The sequence below is a fragment of the Zea mays genome, chromosome 7 (genome assembly GCF_902167145.1).
Source record: "Zea mays cultivar B73 chromosome 7, Zm-B73-REFERENCE-NAM-5.0, whole genome shotgun sequence".
Taxonomy (NCBI): Eukaryota; Viridiplantae; Streptophyta; class Magnoliopsida; order Poales; family Poaceae; genus Zea; species Zea mays.
Window position 1 is genome coordinate 154,930,499 of NC_050102.1, and position 17,590 is coordinate 154,948,088.

Consider the following 17,590-nt stretch of genomic DNA (forward strand, 5'->3'; position numbering starts at 1 on the left):
CATGAACAGGGCAGCAATACCTCTCCAACAGCCACGTCGGCATGTACTTAGGGCTCTGGCTCCTCTCTGCTAGACACGTTAGCACATTGCTACACCCCCCATTGTACACCTGGGCCCTCTCCTTACGACTATAAAAGGAAGGTCCAGGGCCCTCGTACGAGGAGGTGGCCGCGCGAGAGAACGGGCCAACGCACAAGGCTCTTGCTCTCGCTCTCTCTCTCTCCCACGCGAACGCTTGTAACCCCCTACTGCAAGCGCATCCGCCCTGGGCGCAGGACAACACGAGGTCGCGGTTTCCCCTTACTGTTTCCCCCCTTGTGTTCCGTCTCGCGCCGACCTATCTGGGCTGGGACACGCAGCGACAATTTACTCGTCGGTCCAGGGACCCCCCAGGGTCGAAACGCCGACAGTTGGCGCGCCAGGTAGGGGCCTGCTGCGTGTTGACGAACAACTTCCCGTCAAGCTCCAGATGGGTAGTCTCCAGCAACCTCTCCAACCCGGGTCGATGCTCCGTTTCGGGAGTCTTGAGTTCATGTCCCTCGACGGCAGCTACGACATGATACTCCTTCCTCCGCCGCGCGACAACAACAATGGCAGCCGTCAGCCCGCCCGCCGGCGGCGGAATCGATGACGTCTTCCCCACGTGGTGGAAGAGCAACATCTGAGTCTGTCCTGTCACCTTCCCCGCCGACGGAGGAAGAGGCGGGGCAGGCATGGCCAAGCAGGAGGCGGCACCTCGTCGGCTGTCGAGCGAGTCGACGGCGCCGGCGCCTCAGCGGGGGACACGTCGGGCGTTAACCTCGCGTCTGAGACGAAGAAGAGCGTCGTTTCCCCGCAACACACCAACCCCGAACAGACGGACGACGCCAGCACGCTCGCGAAGGACTTGCTGGGCGTTAGCCTCGTACCTCAGATAATGGTGCAGTCCGTCCCTGACACGACTTCGTCACCATCCGTCGATCGAGAGGTACCGTCCGTTTCCCATCCCATGCCTTTTAGATTCAGCTGCGACCCACCAAGCGACCCCGCTTCGGTGGACGCTTTCATAAAGGCATGTCCAAACCCTCTGAGGTATCATATGCGGTCAACCTGGGACCGACTGGCGGCCGTCTCGACCTACGGGCCCCTGGGTTCCGAGGAAGATGACGAGCCCGACTCTGGTTGGGATTTCTCCGGGCTCGTTGACCCTAGTGCCATGCGGGACTTCATGACCGCATGTGACTACTGCCTCTCCGATTGCTCCGATAGTAGCCACAGCCTCGACGACGAGGACTGTGGCCCAAGTCGCGAATGCTTCCACATCGATCTAGGGGGTCTCGACGAAGGCAACCATCTTGGTATGCTGGAGGACGGTGATCCCCCTAGGCCTGTGCCTCGCGTTGACATCCTTCGGGAGTTAGCTGTGGTCCCAGTCCCTGCGGGGGTCAGGACGCACAGCTCGAGCAAATCCGCGAGATGCAGGCCAGGCTCGACGAGGAAGCAGGACAACTTGTGCAGCTTCGGCAAAATATCGGGCAGGAGTGGGCAGGCCGAGCACCGGTCGGAGAAGCACGTCACCTGGCCCAGGACATCCAGCACCACATTACCGACGATGCCAGGGCGAGGCTGCCCCCGGCTTTCAGTGGGGTCAGCCAGAACCTGGCTGCAGCAGTGATACTGCTCCGAGCGATGCCGGAACCATCCACCATCGAGGGGCGGCGTATCCAGGGAGAGCTCAAGAATCTCCTGGAAGATGTCGCGGTCCGACGGACCGAGAGCTCTGCCTCCCAAAGGCAGGGGTACCCCCCGGAGCATCGCACCGTGACTTCTCGATTTATGCGGGAAGCCTCGGTCCACACCGAGCACACGCGGAACACAGCGTCTGCGGCCCCGGGTCGCCTCAGCAATGAGCACCACCGCCGCGACCGTCGAGCCCACCTCGACGAGAAGATGCGCCGAGGCTACCACCCTAGGCGTGGGGGACGCTACGACAGCGGGGAGGATCGGAGCCCCTCGCCCGAACCACCCGGTCCGCAAGCTTTCAGCCGGGCCATACGATGGGCGCCGTTCCCGACCCGGTTCCGAACCCCGACTACCATCACCAAGTACTCGGGGGAGTCGAAGCCGGAACTGTGGCTCGCGGACTACCGGCTGGCCTGCCAGCTAGGTGGGACAGATGATGACAACCTCATCATCCGCAACCTTCCCCTGTTCCTCTCCGACGCTGCCTGAGCCTGGCTGGAGCATCTGCCCCCTGCGCAGATCTCCAACTGGGATGACCTGGTCAAAGCCTTCGCCGGCAACTTCTAGGGCACATACGTGCACCCTGGGAACTCCTGGGATTTTCGAAGCTACCGCCAGCAGCCGGGAGAGTCCCTGCGGGACTACATCCGTCGATTTTCGAAGCAGCGCACCGAGCTACCCAACATCACCGACTCGGATGTCATCGGCGCGTTCCTCACCGGCACCACTTGCCGCGACCTGGTGAGCAAGCTGGGTCGCAAGACTCCCACCAGGGCGAGCGAGCCGATGGACATCGCCACCAAGTTCGCCTCTGGTCAGGAGGCGGTCGAGGCCATCTTTCGAAAGGACAAGCAGCCTCAGGGGTGCCAGCCGGAAGACGTCCCCGAGGCGTCCGCTCAGCGCGGCGCGAGGAAGAAGGGCAAGAAGAAGTCGCAAGCGAAACGCGACGCTGCCGACGCAGACCATGTCGTCGCCGCCGAGCACAGGAACCCTCGGAAGCCTCCCGGAGGCGCCAACCTATTCAACAAGATGCTCAAGGAGTCGTGCCCCTACCATCAGGGTCCCGCCAAGCACACCCTTGAGGAGTGCGTCATGCTTCGGCACTACTTCCACAAGGCCGGGCCACCGGCGGAAGGTGGCAGAGCCCACAACAACGACAAGAATGAGGATCACAAGGCAGAGGAGTTCCCCGTGGTCCACGACTGCTTCATGATCTACGGTGGGCAAGTGGCGAACGCCTCAGCTCGGCACCGCAAGCAAGAGCGCCGGGAGGTCTGCTCGGTAAAGGTGGCGGCGCCAGTCTACCTAGACTGGTCTGACAAGCCCATCACCTTCGACCAGGGCGACCACCCCGACCGCGTGCCGAGCCCAGGAAAGTACCCGCTCGTTGTCGATCCCGTCATCGGCAACATCAGGCTTACCAAGGTCCTCATGGACGGAGGCATCAGCCTCAACATCATCTACGCCGAGACCCTTGGGCTCCTGCAGATCGATCTGTCCTCGATCCGGGCCGGCGCGGCGCCCATTCACGGGATCATCCCCGGGAAACGTGTCCAACCCCTTGGGCAACTCGATCTGCCTGTCTGCTTCAGGACTCCCTCCAACTTCCGAAAGGAAACCCTCACGTTCGAGGTGGTTGGGTTCCGAGGAACCTACCACGCAGTGCTGGGGAGACCATGCTACGCTAAGTTCATGGCCGTCCCCAACTACACCTACCTCAAGCTCAAGACGTCGGGCCCCAACGGGGTCATCACCGTCGGCTCCACGTACCGACACGCGTACGAATGCGACATGGAGTGTGTGGAGTACGCCTAGGCCCTCATCGCCGACCTGGAGAGCCTCTCCAAGGAGGCGCCAGATGCGAAGCGCCACGCCGGCAACTTCGAGCCAGCTGAGACGGTTAAGTCCGTCCCTCTCGACCCCAGCAACGACGCCACCAAGCAGATCCGGATCGGCTCCGAGCTCGACCCCAAATAGGAAGCAGTGCTCGTCGACTTTCTCCACGCGAACGCTGAAGTTTTTGCGTGGAGTCCCTCAGACATGCCTGACATACCGAGGGATGTCGCCGAGCACTCGCTGGATATCCGAGCTGGAGCCCGACCCATGAAGCAGCCTCTGTGTCGATTCGACGAAGAAAAGCGCAGAGCCATAGGCGAGGAGATCCACAAGCTGATGGCTGCAGGGTTCATCAAAGAGGTATTCCATCCCGAATGGCTTGCCAACCCTGTGCTTGTGAGAAAGAAAGGAGGGAAATGGCAGATGTGTGTAGACTACACTGGTCTAAACAAAGCATGTCCGAAAGTTCCCTACCCTCTACCTCGCATCGATCAACTCATGGATTCCACTGCTGGGTGCAAAACCCTATCTTTCCTCGATGCCTACTCAGGGTATCACCAAATCAGGATGAAAGAGTCCGACCAGCTCGCGACTTCTTTCATCACACCCTTTGGCATGTACTACTACGTTACTATGCCATTCGGTTTGAGGAATGCGGGTGCGACATACCAAAGGTGCATGAACCACGTGTTCGGAGAGCACATTGGTCGAACGGTCGAGGCTTACGTCGATGACATCATAGTCAAGACGAGGAAAGCCTCCGACCTCCTCTCCGACCTTGAAACGACATTCAAGTGTCTCAAGGCGAAAGGCGTAAAACTCAATCCCGAGAAGTGTGTCTTCGGAGTCCCCCGAGGCATGCTCCTGGGGTTCATCGTCTCCGAGCGGGGCATCGAGGCCAACCCGGAGAAAATCGCGGCCATCACTAACATGGGGCCCATCAAGGACTTGAAAGGAGTACAGAGGGTCATGGGATGCCTTGCGACTCTAAGCCGTTTCATCTCGTGCCTCGGCGAAAGAGGCCTACCTCTGTACCGTCTCTTAAGGAAGACCGAGCGCTTCACTTGGACCCCCGAGGCCGAGGAAGCCCTCGAGAACCTAAAAGCGCTCCTTACAAGCGCGCCCATCTTGGTGCCCCCCGCTCCCGGAGAAGCCCTCTTGATCTACGTCGCCGCTACCACTCAGGTGGTCAGCGCCGCGATCGTGGTCGAGAGACGAGAAGAGGGGCACGCATTGCCCGTCCTGAGGCCGGTCTACTTCATCAGTGAGGTATTGTTCGAAACCAAAATCCGCTACCCGCAAATTCAGAAGCTACTGTACGCAGTAATTCTGACGCGGCGAAAGTTGCGACACTACTTCGAGTCTCATCCGGTGACTGTGGTGTCATCCTTCCCCCTGGGAGAGATCATCCAGTGCCGAGAGGCCTCGGGTAAGATTGCAAAGTGGGTGGTGGAGATCATGGGCGAGACAATCTCGTTCGCCCCTCGGAAGGCCATCAAGTCCCAAGTCTTGGTAGACTTTGTGGCTGAATGGGTCGACACCCATCTTCCAGCAGCTTCGATCCAACTGGAACTCTAGACCATGTTTTTCGACGGGTCGTTGATGAAAACAGGAGCGGGCGTGGGCCTACTCTTCATCTCACCCCTCGGGAAGCACCTCCGCTACGTGCTGCGCCTCCATTTCCCGGCGTCCAACAATGTGACCGAGTACGAGGCTCTGGTTAACGGGTTGCGCATCGCCATCGAGCTAGGGGTCCGACGCCTCGACGCTCGTGGCGACTCGCAGCTTGTCATCGACCAAGTCATGAAGAACTCCCATTGCCGCGACCCGAAGATGGAAGCCTACTGCGATGAGGTTCGGCGCCTGGAGGACAAGTTCTACGGGCTCGAGCTCAACCACATCGCCCGATGATACAACGAGACTGCGGACAGCTGGCTAAGATAGCCTCGGGGCGGACAACGGTCCCTCCGGACGTCTTCTCCCGAGACCTACATCAACCCTCAGTCAAGACCGATGACACGCCCGAGCCCGAGAAGGCCTCGGCCTTGCCCGAGGCGCCCTCGGCTCAGCCCTAGGCACCCTCGGCTCAGCCAGAGGCACCCTCGGCCCTCGAGGGTGAGGCACTGCGCGTCGAGGAAGAGCGGAATGAGGTCCCGCCTAATCGAAACTGGCAGACCCCGTACCTGCAATATCTCCACCGAGGAGAGCTACCCCTCGACAGAGCCGAAGCTCGGCGACTTGCGCGGCGCGCCAAGTCGTTCGTCTTGCTGGGTGATGGAAAGGAGCTCTACCACCGAAGCCCCTCAGGCATCCTCCAGCGATGCATATCCATCGCCGAAGGTCAGGAACTATTACAAGAAATACACTCGGGGGCTTGCGGTCATCACGCAGCGCCTCGAGCCCTCGTTGGAAACGCTTTCCGACAGGGTTTCTACTGGCGAACCGCGGTGGCCGACGCCACTAGGATTGTACGCACCTGCCAAGGGTGTCAATTCTACGCAAGGCAGATGCACCTGCCCGCTCAGGCCCTGCAAACAATACCCATCACCTGGTCGTTTGCTGTGTGGGGTCTGGACCTCGTCGGTCCCTTGCAGAAGGCACCCGAGGGCTACACGCACCTGCTAGTCGCCATCGACAAATTCTCCAAGTGGATCGAGGTCCGACCCCTAAACAGCATCAGGTCCGAACAGGCGGTGGCGTTCTTCACCAACATCATCCATCGCGTTGGGGTCCTGAACTCCATCATCACCGACAACGACACCCAGTTCACCGGCAGAAAGTTCCTGGACTTCTGCGAGGATCACCACATCTGGGTGGACTGGGCCGCCGTAGCTCACCCCATGACGAATGGGCAGGTAGAGCGTGCCAACAACATGATTCTGCAAGGACTCAAGCCACGGATCTACAACGACCTCAACAAATTCGGCAGGCGATGGATGAAGGAACTCCCCTCGGTGGTCTGGAGTCTGAGAACGACACCAAGCCGAGCCACGGGCTTCACGCCGTTCTTTCTAGTCTATGGGCCCGAGGCTATCTTGCCCACAGACTTAGAATACGGATCCCCAAGGACGAGGGTGTACGACGACCGAAGCAACCAGTCCAACCGAGAAGACTCACTGGACCAGCTGGAAGAGGCTCGGGACATGGCCTTACTACACTCGGCGCGGTATCAGCAGTCCCTGCGATGCTACCACGCCCGAGGGGTTCAGTCTCGAGACCTCCAGGTGGGCGACTTGGTGCTTCGGCTACGGCAAGACGCCCGAGGGCGCCACAAGCTCACGCCTCCCTGGGAAGGGCCATTCATCATCGCCAAGATTTTGAAGCCCGGAACATACAAGCTGGCCAACAGTCAAGGCGAGGTCTACAGCAACGCTTGGAACATCCGACAGCTACGTCGCTTCTACCCTTAAGATGTTTTCAAGTCATTCATATACCTCGTTTACATACGCAAATAAAGTCTAACCATCAAGGAAGGGTCAGCCTTGCCTCGAAAAAGCCCGACCCTCCCTCGGGGGCTAGAAGGGGGGAACCCCCTCTGCGTCAAAATTTTCCTCGGAAAAAATCTTTCTGCCAGAACATCTTTCGTGCTTTTCGACTACTTCGATAGTGGGATCCTGAAAACGACGGAGTACACATAAGCAGGCAAGGCCGACCGAGCCGAGGGACTCCTACGCCTCCGGGATACGGATACCTCACTCATCACCTTCTGCGATAAGTAACTCACGCTCGGATAAGCGATTCTGCTGGCCGAACAAGTCTTAGCGATTCTGCCGAAACGATTTTTCGTGCCTTCTCGACTATATCGATAACAGAATCCAATGGACGAGTAAGAGTACACGTAAGCGGCAAGGCCGACCTAGCCGAGGGACTCCTACGCCTCCGGGATACGGATACCTCACTCATCACCTTCCGTGAAAAGTAACTCTCGCTCGGACAAACAATTCTGTTACCGACAAATAAGTCCTGATACTCGAAACAAGGGGAAAAGAAACGCAGCTTTACAACACGACGACAGTATGTTTGGGCCTCGGCGACCGCAAAAAACATACGCACACTACAGATAAACTATTCCTGCAGGATCAGACATCAGCAGGGGGAGCAGCAGCACCCTCGGCGTCGATTCCACCATCGGCGGAATCCGACCCGGCCTCGGACGACGACACGGTCGGAGGATCTCCGCCTCGAAGGAACCTGTCAGCACCGCGCCTGGGCCATCGTCGTCGGGGTCTCCTCCAAGAACCCGGCCCAAGCAGATGGCCGAACCGGCCGCTCCGCAGCCTCAGCCGGCCGTCCCCCCGGGACACCAGCCCGGCTCATGACCTCGGCAACCCGACTCCAGCGTTGGTCCCGCCAGTGGACGACCCGGCCAGGCTCCGGCCGCCGCTGCTACGCCTCCCCGGCCTGGGAAGTCCCCAGCTCCTGGGCCGACGAAGTCTTCTTTTCGAGCCAACTCTGCTTATGTCCATGCCGACACCGCTGCCTCCGGCTCCAGCTCATCGCAGAGCGGCCGAGGGTTTCTTTAACTAAGCAAGAGAAGCCTCGGGCGGCAAGGCCGACCAAGCCGAGGGACTCCTACGCCTCCGGGATACGGATACATCACTCGTCACCTTCCGCACGAGGCAACTCACACTTGGTTAAGCGGTCCAGCTAGCCGACAGGCGAGTCCTAGTGCTCGAAATGAGGAAAAAACATGGTATTACACCCAAAATACCTAGATGTTCAGGCCCCGACAACCGCAATGAACAAGACACTAGCACTCAAAGGTGCCATTACAAACGGAACTCCGGTTCCGCCCCCGCAGGTACGAACAACCCCCCACATTGGAGGGCCTGCGGGGCGACAAAACCCCAGGTGGCTTACCGCCGCCCGCTCCGGCAGCAGCGACAACGACCTCCGCTCCGGGCGGCCAAACAGCAGCAGCGATGACCTCAGGGCAGACGCTGCTGCGATAAGGCCCTCACCCACACCTCCACTCGAGGGGCGAGGACAAGCTACCAAGGCCGTAGAGCCAGAGGTCAGTCCGCGGGTGGCACCGACTATCTCGTCGGTAGAGAAACCTCTTCCGGCTGCCTCGGTGGGAGGTGGCACCGGAAGCAGCGCCGGAGCCGCTCAGGCCGGAGAGCCAGACACGCGGCAGCTGCCAACGCCACGAACGGCGAACGGCCTTCCCCCCGATCACTGAGGGAAGGAGCGGGTCGCTGCCCGCGCGGAGACAGGCCCCAACTCGGCGCACTCCCCTCCCCAGCACTGATGATGAACATCCTTGAAGCTGAGGGCGGGGCAGAGGCCGCAGCCCGGCTTGCTTCTCCCCACCATCAAACTGGTGGTCACCGTCTTGGGTGACCATCGGCGAGGGGATACAACCGGGTTGCCTGATGAAAATCCTTGAAGCCGAGCGATGGCTGAAAGGTACCAACTTCCGCAAAGTTGCGTTCCTCCAACAACGACAAGACGAAAGCAACGCGGGCGCTCCCCATCCGGGGGCTCGGAAGGTGGAAGGACGTGATGCATGAGGAGAGTGCGAAGACATGGTTGCCATCCAAGGGGGTCACCCTCCTTTTAAAGGCGGCTCTCCCCACTTGCGTCCTCAGCCCTCGCGGACTGAGTCTTCACCAACACGCTCCAAGGTCTTCCCCCTACGACACAGGGGCTGGGTCCCACGTGTCATGCAAGCTGGCCCAGGACAGAAGGAGCCAAACCGCCGCGCGCGGAGCGCACAACTGCCCAGCGGTTACAAGCACTCCTCCACTTTCGTCCAAACCAACGGGTGAAAGGGCGGACCGCCATGCAGGTGGCATGCAACTGCACCAAGGGGGCGCACCCTTTCGACTTCGACGCGTCCAGCATGGGGCCCAGGCCCACACGTCATGTAACCGGCGCGCCGGTTACTACGTGCGAGAAACTACACCGCCACTTGCGCCAGTACCGCGCCTTCTCGACTGCGGAACCGGTGCCGTGACTCGAGGCAACCCTGCGCACGGCCCAACAGTGCCAACCAAGCACATCGGTCACGGGTCGGTCTGCCGCGGGAGAAGACGCGACGGTCGATATGGCCAAAAGTGGGCCGGCAGTAATGGCGGCGGCAGGCGGGTGGAAGCAGCAGTCAAGTCGTCTGCAGGCTCACGTCCCCTCCTGGGATAGCGAGAGAGCCCTCTCCCACGGCGTGAAGACGACGCGCCCGTGTTCCGTTCCTCGAACGGCTCGCGCACGCACAACGGTTGCCCCACGAACCACTCGTCCCGTCGCATTAACTCTGCGGCAGGATAGACGACACCTTTGGCAGGCGAAGCAGGCGACGCTTCACCTCCGCCATGATGACCGCGTCAAAAAAGGTACGCCACGTCGTTCGATTTCATATCCTTTTCCTCTTCCTCTTTCTCTCTCTTGCTACAGGGACCGGGAAAGGGGATACTCCGAAAGGGATCCTTCTCCGCGAAGGAAGCGTGCCCTGAGCCCTCCTACTGATCAGAGGTTCGAAGGCTGGCCCCTCGGAAGGGTTCGACAGCCGCCTCAGAGCACTCGGGCTCCGCGCCCACTACTAGTCAGAGGTTCGAAGGCTGGCACCTCGGAAGGGTTCGACAGCCACCTCAGGCCACTCGGGCTCCGCGCCCACTACTGATCAGGGGTTCGTAGGCTGGCCCCCGAAGGGTTCGACAGCCGCCTCAGAGCACGCAGAGCGAGGGATGACTCTGGGTACGTCCGATACATGGCCGAGGCTCGGGCTACACTCCCGAGGTACCCTAGGACATTTTCGAGACCAGCAGGAGCGATTCTGTAACGGAATCCCATCAGAGGGAGGCATCGAGCCCTCGGACCCTATCAAACGGGACCGGGTCCGGCAAATCACCTACAGGTACTTTTGGAGCGCGCCTCTGGGCCACTAGCCGACCCTTATCGAACGGGGCACATGCGTCCACTCGGATCACCCGTTAGCAACTCACTGGAGACACCATGTTCGGCGCCCTCCGAGGGCAACATGGCGCTTTCCCCCCTCCTTACGGAAAGGCGACGCAGGGGCGTATGAAAAAAGCCGAGTCGGTCCTCGACCGTCCTCTCGCTCTGCGCGGAGGCTCGGGGGCTGCTCTCGCAAACCCGGCTTCGGCCAAACCGTTGACAGCATCAACATACCAGCCCGAGAACTTGGAACCTGACTATGCAGCCGGGCAACGACCAGTTCGCATGAGGGAACAACTAGACCGATCGAGGCATCACGAAACGCGCTAAGACCTCGGAGGAGTCAAACCACTCCTCCGAGGCCTCGGGGGCTACAGTGTGCTCGCGCGCACCCACCGGAACGAAACGCAACCAAGAAAGGCCGGTCCCCTTGCAAAAAAGTGCGGCACAAGCCTCCAAGCGAGTACCAACACTCCCTTCGAGGCTCAGGGGCTATTGTCGGGGACCATAATTAGGGGTACCCCCAAGACTCCTAATCTCAGCTGGTAACCCCCATCAGCACAAAGCTGCAAAGGCCTGATGGGCGCGATTCAGGTCAAGGCTCCATCCACTCAAGGGACACGATCTCGCCTCGCCCGAGCCCAGCCTCGGGCAAAGGCAGCCGACCCAGGAGGATTCACGTCTCGCCCGAGGGTCCCCTCAGGCAACGGACGCACCTTCGACTCGCCCGAGGCCCAGCTCGGACAGGCTTCGTGGAGAAGCAACCTTGGCCAGATCGCCACGCCAACCGACCGTATCGCAGGAGCATTTAATGCAAGGATCGACTGACACCTTATCTTGACGCGCGCTCCTCAGTCGACAGAGCCAAAGTGACCGCAGTCACTTCGCCGCTCCACAAACCGACCTGACTGGAAAACAGCACCGCCTGCCCTGCTCCAACTGCTGTGCCACCTGCCAGGGTGAGGTGGACAACAGCCAAGTCCAGCCTCGGGTGCCATAGGAAGCTCCGCCTCGCCCGACCCCAGAGCTCGGACTCAACCTCGACGCCAGACGACGGTCTCCGCCTCACCCGACCCCAGAGCTCGGACTCAACCTCGACGCCGGACGACGGTCTCTGCCTCGCCCGACCCCAGGGCTCGGACTCAACCTCGACCATGGACGACGGTCTCCGCCTAGCCCGACCCCAGGGCTCGGACACAACCTCGACGCCGGACGACGGTCTCCGCCTCGCCCAACCCCAGGGCTCGGACTCAACCTCGACGCCGGACGACGGTCTCCGCCTCGCCCAACCCAAGGGCTCGGACTCAACATCGACCTCGGACGACGGTCTCCGCCTCGCCCGACCCCAGGGCTCGGGCTCAACCTCGACCTCGGAGGAGTCACCGCCTCGCCCGACCTCGGGCTCGGACCGACCACGTCACAGGGGGGGCATCATTATCCTACCCCTAGCTAGCTCAGGCTACGGGGAACAAGACCGGCGTCCCATCTGGCTCGCCCCAGTAAAACATGTAATGATGGCACCCCGCGTGCTCCATGACGGTGGCGGTTCTCAGCCCCTTACGGAAGCAAGGAGACGTCAGCAAGGACCCGACAACTCCGACAGCTGTGCTCCTACATGGCTCAGGCGCTCCTCCGACGGCCATGACATCACATGAACAGGGCAGCAATACCTCTCCAACAGCCACATCGGCATGTACTTAGGGCTCTGGCTCCTCTCTGCTAGACACGTTAGCACATTGCTACACCCCCCATTGTACACCTGGGCCCTCTCCTTACGACTATAAAAGGAAGGTCCAGGGCCCTCGTACGAGGAGGTGGCCGCGCGGGAGAACGGGCCGACGCACAAGGCTCTCGCTCTCGCTCTCTCTCTCTCCCACGTGAACGCTTGTAACCCCCTACTGCAAGCGCATCCGCCCTGGGCACAGGACAACACGAGGCCGTGGTTTCCCCTTACTGTTTTCCCCCTTGTGTTCCGTCTCACGCCGACCCATCTGGGCTGGGACACGCAGCGACAATTTACTCGTCGGTCCAGGGACCCCCCGGGGTCGAAACGCCGACACGAAGGCTACTAGCAAAGAACAGTATCATAACAACTTCGGTTGTTATGGATTTACTGCTCGCCCCAATGCAAGCCACTCGGTGCCAACATTTCGGAAAAGATGGCCTGGGGCCTAGATGGAGGAATGGTTTTATGTCAAGAATGATTTAAAGAAGAGAGAAGATATCAAGGAAGTCATCCAGCGCCCATTTGGTCCCGCTTCGGCCTACGAAAGCCGAAGGTGGAAATTGATGGCAATGTTGAAGCATGCCAGAAGGCCTTTAGCACTGTGTGCGCCTTTATTGGCACTAGGGATTTGGTTCAAGAGCATATAGCTTTCAAGGTATGGCCACTTGTAGAGAGCTGGGACATGCCGAAGGAGACCGCCGCCGATTCCACTGAAGGTGGCCCGGTCCGATTGAAGTATACCTTCGGATTTAGGGAGAAGTTTGATGAGCTAAACAATGACTAGCTAAAGTGTATCGAAGCTACCAGTGATGAGCTACTTGGGGCATACTCCAAGGCCGAAGACAATGCCTTGTCCGCAGCTTTCGGGGGTCGAAGCAAGAAAAGATTAAACAGGGTATTCGATGCTATTGGCTTCGTATACCCTGATTATCGATACTCGCTGCGAGGGCAAGGGAAAAAGAGAAAAGTTGTCGCTTCAGAACCTGCCACCTCGGTCACCCCAGCTGAGCCGAAGAGCAAAAAGGTGAAGGTTCTGACACACCGGCCGCGTTACATTGAACCGGCCGTAGTATCTGAATTTGGTGCGGGAACCTCTTCAGCTGCCGAAGCAGAGAAAGCTGCTTCGATTGTGCAGAGTACCAAAGAGCCAATTGTAGTGCCGAAGGTGCCTACAGTCGGGCCAACCATATCCAAAGATGATAAGGCCGAAGAGCCACAGGCGGAAGAATCAAAGAAAATGCCAGAAATCCTGAGCCCTTCAACAAAGGCAGAACTGCCGAAGGTGCAAAAGGCTTCTGCCGCAACTCCCAAGAGGAGGAGAATGGCCAACGTGCTGGATGCTGTGCTGGAGACTACGAAGGCCTTGAGCCCTGCTCCTTCAAAGAAAATTGCTAAAGCTACCAAAGCACAAGCCAAAACCGAAACTGGACAGGCCGAAGCCGAAGCTGGGTAGGCCAAAGCCGAAACTGGGCAGGCCGAAGGTGAAGCCGGGCAGGCCGAAGCCGAAACTGAGCAGGCCGAAGGTGAAGCTGGGCCCTCAGTGCCCAGCGAGACGAAAATTATCACACCTGAAAAGGCCGATGAGCAAACTACAGATGCTATTGTGACAGCAGGGCAAGGAATGGCAGGAAGGGCAAAATCTCCTGCCTCCGAAGCACTGGCCGAAGCTGCCGATTACATCATCATGCTTCGGGGAAGAAATTGTCCGACAATGAAATCATGGAAGCAAGTCATTATGCTAAAAAATTGAAATATCCAAAAGGAGCCTTAGTATTTAACGGAAGTAACGATGACGACTTCTTATACTGTCTCCTGGACAACAAAGAAATATTCATTTGCCGGGAGATAGCTAAGAGCATGGGATTCCCGAAGCTGGAAGATGGTCTTTCGATTTTGTCGAAGGATGACCATGCAAACAGCCTAGCATACAATAGCATTAAGGTATGGGAGTTATCTTTGAATTTGGGAATGAAGTATTTTATTTGTCATACTCATTTCTTTCCTCCTCTTTGCAGGGCTTAATTCTTAGTAATGCCCTGAGGGCGCAACAGAATATTGAAGACGAAGGTTACACAATGGCCCTTAATAACCTTCGGCCCGAGGTGATTGAGCTAAGAAATGAAGGTCTAGAGAAAGATAAAATTTTGATTTCATTGGTAAACAAAGTGAAAGAAGACGAATCTAATTATAAAATTGAGGCCGAAGCTCAAAAAACGAAATTGAAGATCTTCGGAAACAGCTAGCCGAAGCTAAAGAGAATTGTGCGCTCGTAGAGGCTAACCGAGAGATCAGCGAGTACTGGAAAAATTATCTAGAGAAAAATGTTAAAGAACTACGCGAATCCAAGGAGAGGTGCTTCGAGAAATTCTTGGATTGCATGAAGAAATTGAAAACTAGCTTCGCCAAAGTGGGCGCTTACTCTGCTGAAGAAAACGTCGTACGAGGCGACCCCGAAGGCATTGTTGAATGGATAAGTGGAGAAGCCGAAACATTCGAAGAAATTTTGAGTGGTCGCGGGGATGTTTGCGCGTTTTTTGGTGCGCGGGGAATTTCAGCCATCTTGGAGAAGGCCGGATGCGATCATATTAAAACCATGGCCCAGGACGAAGCTGCCTTCTCCATAGATGATTTAAAGGATCCTTCAGCTGAAACAACCTTGATGGGTGGGAAATTTTACAATAATGTCTGGGTGAATGGTGGCCGGGAGTTGGCCCATGAGATTATAAAAAAGAGTGAAAAAGATACCCATGACGCCCGAGCCGAAGCAAGACAAACTGAAGAGGCTGTAGAACGCGAAAGGTATATAGTTATTATTTTTGGTTTTTTAGCTTCGGTACTTGCTTTATGGCTTCGAACTAATCAATTTTCCTACTTCAGCTGAACTATCTCCGCCGCCGGAGCCGTACGATCCCCTAGCTGATCCAAAAATGAAGGAATCACTGGATATCATAAACATGGTTGAATCCAATGTTGAAGAAGTCGTTAACAAATTACTGAATGAAGTTGTAGAGAAAGTCCTTAAAGAGGAATAGGTTTTATTGTAATAATAACTGGAATGAATGAAACTATTTAAGTAATATCAAGATTCTATTGTAACAAAACTATGTGACATTTGATGTATGTAACATTGAATCGAATATGTAAATTATTGTAATTTATTTCTTTGCGATGCATGAAATATGTACACATACCGTTTTTGAGCCTTCGGCGAAAAAACACCTTCCCTTCTTTTCATGCTTCGTAAAGAAAGAGATCCCTTCTTATAACAAGGCTGTCAAAACCGTATTTCCTGAAGCTTACTTCGTGCCTTAGCACATTTTCAATTTGACGAAGCATTTGCCGAAAATTTGCTTCGTATTCGATTCTTGTGAGACGCTTTGTATTCAATTCTTGTGCCATTAATGCAAGATGATGTATGATGTAATGTTATGCAAGATGATGTGATGATATGATGCGGAATGATGGGGATGCCGAAGTCACACACCCACACTGGAATACACATGCTCTGCATCCCCTAAGGAACGACTTTTGAGCTTCTTCACCTTCTATTTCGGTGATATAAGTTCTGCATCCCCTAAGGAACGACTTTGGAACTTCTTCGCCTTCTATTTCGATGGTATTTGGCTCTGTATTCCCTTTGGAACGACTTTTGAGCAGAAAACTTACACTGGGCTCCCTTAGGAACGACTGTTTTTGTAGCTTCGTTGATTTTGGCTCTGCATTCCCTAAGGAACGACTTTTGAGCAAAAGACTTACGCTGCGCTCCCTTAGTGAAAGGGAAATATGCCCTTGGGCAATTTCTATAAGTATTTTGGTGATTAGATGCCCAACACATATTCTTTAAGTCCTAATGTGCCAAAGGTTAAAAAGTGCAAATCAAGGCATGAGGTATGTTTCTAGACTTAGTACATTTGTTTTTGAATACTAATGAGGTTATCTAAGTGCTAGAAACAGTGCTGAGAAGAAAAGAATCGAATTGCAAAAGACTTGGTTGTGTGCAGCAAAATTCCAGTTCGACTTGGCACACCGGATTGTCCGGTGGTGCACCGGACAGTGTCCGATGCGCCAGGCTGGTCCGCGTGAACTCGCCGCTCTCGGGATTCGACGACTGCATTTGGCTAAAATTCACCGGACTGTCCGGTGGTGCACCGGACTGACTGGTGAGCTAACGGTCGCCAGCGCCAATGGTCGACTGCGAAATTTACGGGCGATGCGTGGCAGCTCCAACGGTCGGCAGGGGGCACCAGACTGTCCGGTGTGCATCGGACAGTGTTCGGTGCGCCAACGGGCTAGGAGCTGCAACGATCGACTGTGCCCGATTTGGAAGGCAATCATGCACCGGACAGGCTACTGTAGCTGTCCGGTGGTGCACCAGACTGTCCGGTGCGCCACTCGACAGAAGGCAAGGATGACCTTCCAAGTTTGCCTCCAACGGCTCCTAGCTGCCTTGGGGCTATAAAAGGGACCCCCATGCGCATGGAGGAGTCACCTAAGCATTCACTAATCATTCTAAGACTCCCGCACTCCGTCTCCGCGCATTTGATTGACTGTGTTAGTGATTTGAGCTCCATTTGAGTCGTGAACTCTCTATGCTACGTTTCGAGCTCAAGTCTTGGCTTGTGTGCGTGTGTGTGCTGCGGATTTGTGTCTTGTGTGTGTTGCTCTTCCCAACCTTACTCTGTGCTTTCTTTGTGATCTATAATGTAAGGGCGAGAGACTCCAAATTGTGGAGATTCCTCGCAAACGGGAAAATACACTAAAGCAAAAGACCGTAGTATTCAAGTTGATCATCAGATCACTTGAAAGGGGTTGAGTGCAACCCTCGTCCATTGGGACGCCACAACGTGGAAGTAGGCAAGTGTTACTTGGCCGAACCACGGGATAAAATCGTGTGTCTCTTGTGATTGTTTTCTCTATGATTATTTTGTCCACAAGAACTCGCCTCAAAACTACTTAGTCGCACTAACATCTCTATAACTAAGTTTTGTGGCTATTTAGTGTTTAAATTTACAGGATCACCTATTCACCCCCCTCTAGGTGCTCCCAATTGGTATCGGAGCCGTACTCTTCACTTAAGGGACTAATCGCCCGAAGAGATGGATCCTAAGGGAAAGGGGATGGTGGTCAACGACAAGGAAAAGGAGTCTGTCTTCAACGAGCCAAGAGATGACAAGCCTACCGACTCAGGCTCGAGTCACAAGAAAAGAGACGGGAAGAAGAAGAGGCGCATCAAGAAGATCATCTACTACGGCAGTGATGCCTCGTCTTCTTCACCACACGACGATGACGACAACTCCTCGTCAAAGAAGAAAACGGTTAATCAAAACTATTCATTTGATTATTCCCATATTCCATACAATTCTAATGCTCATTTGCTATCAATTCCACTTGGGAAACCCCCCCACTTTGATG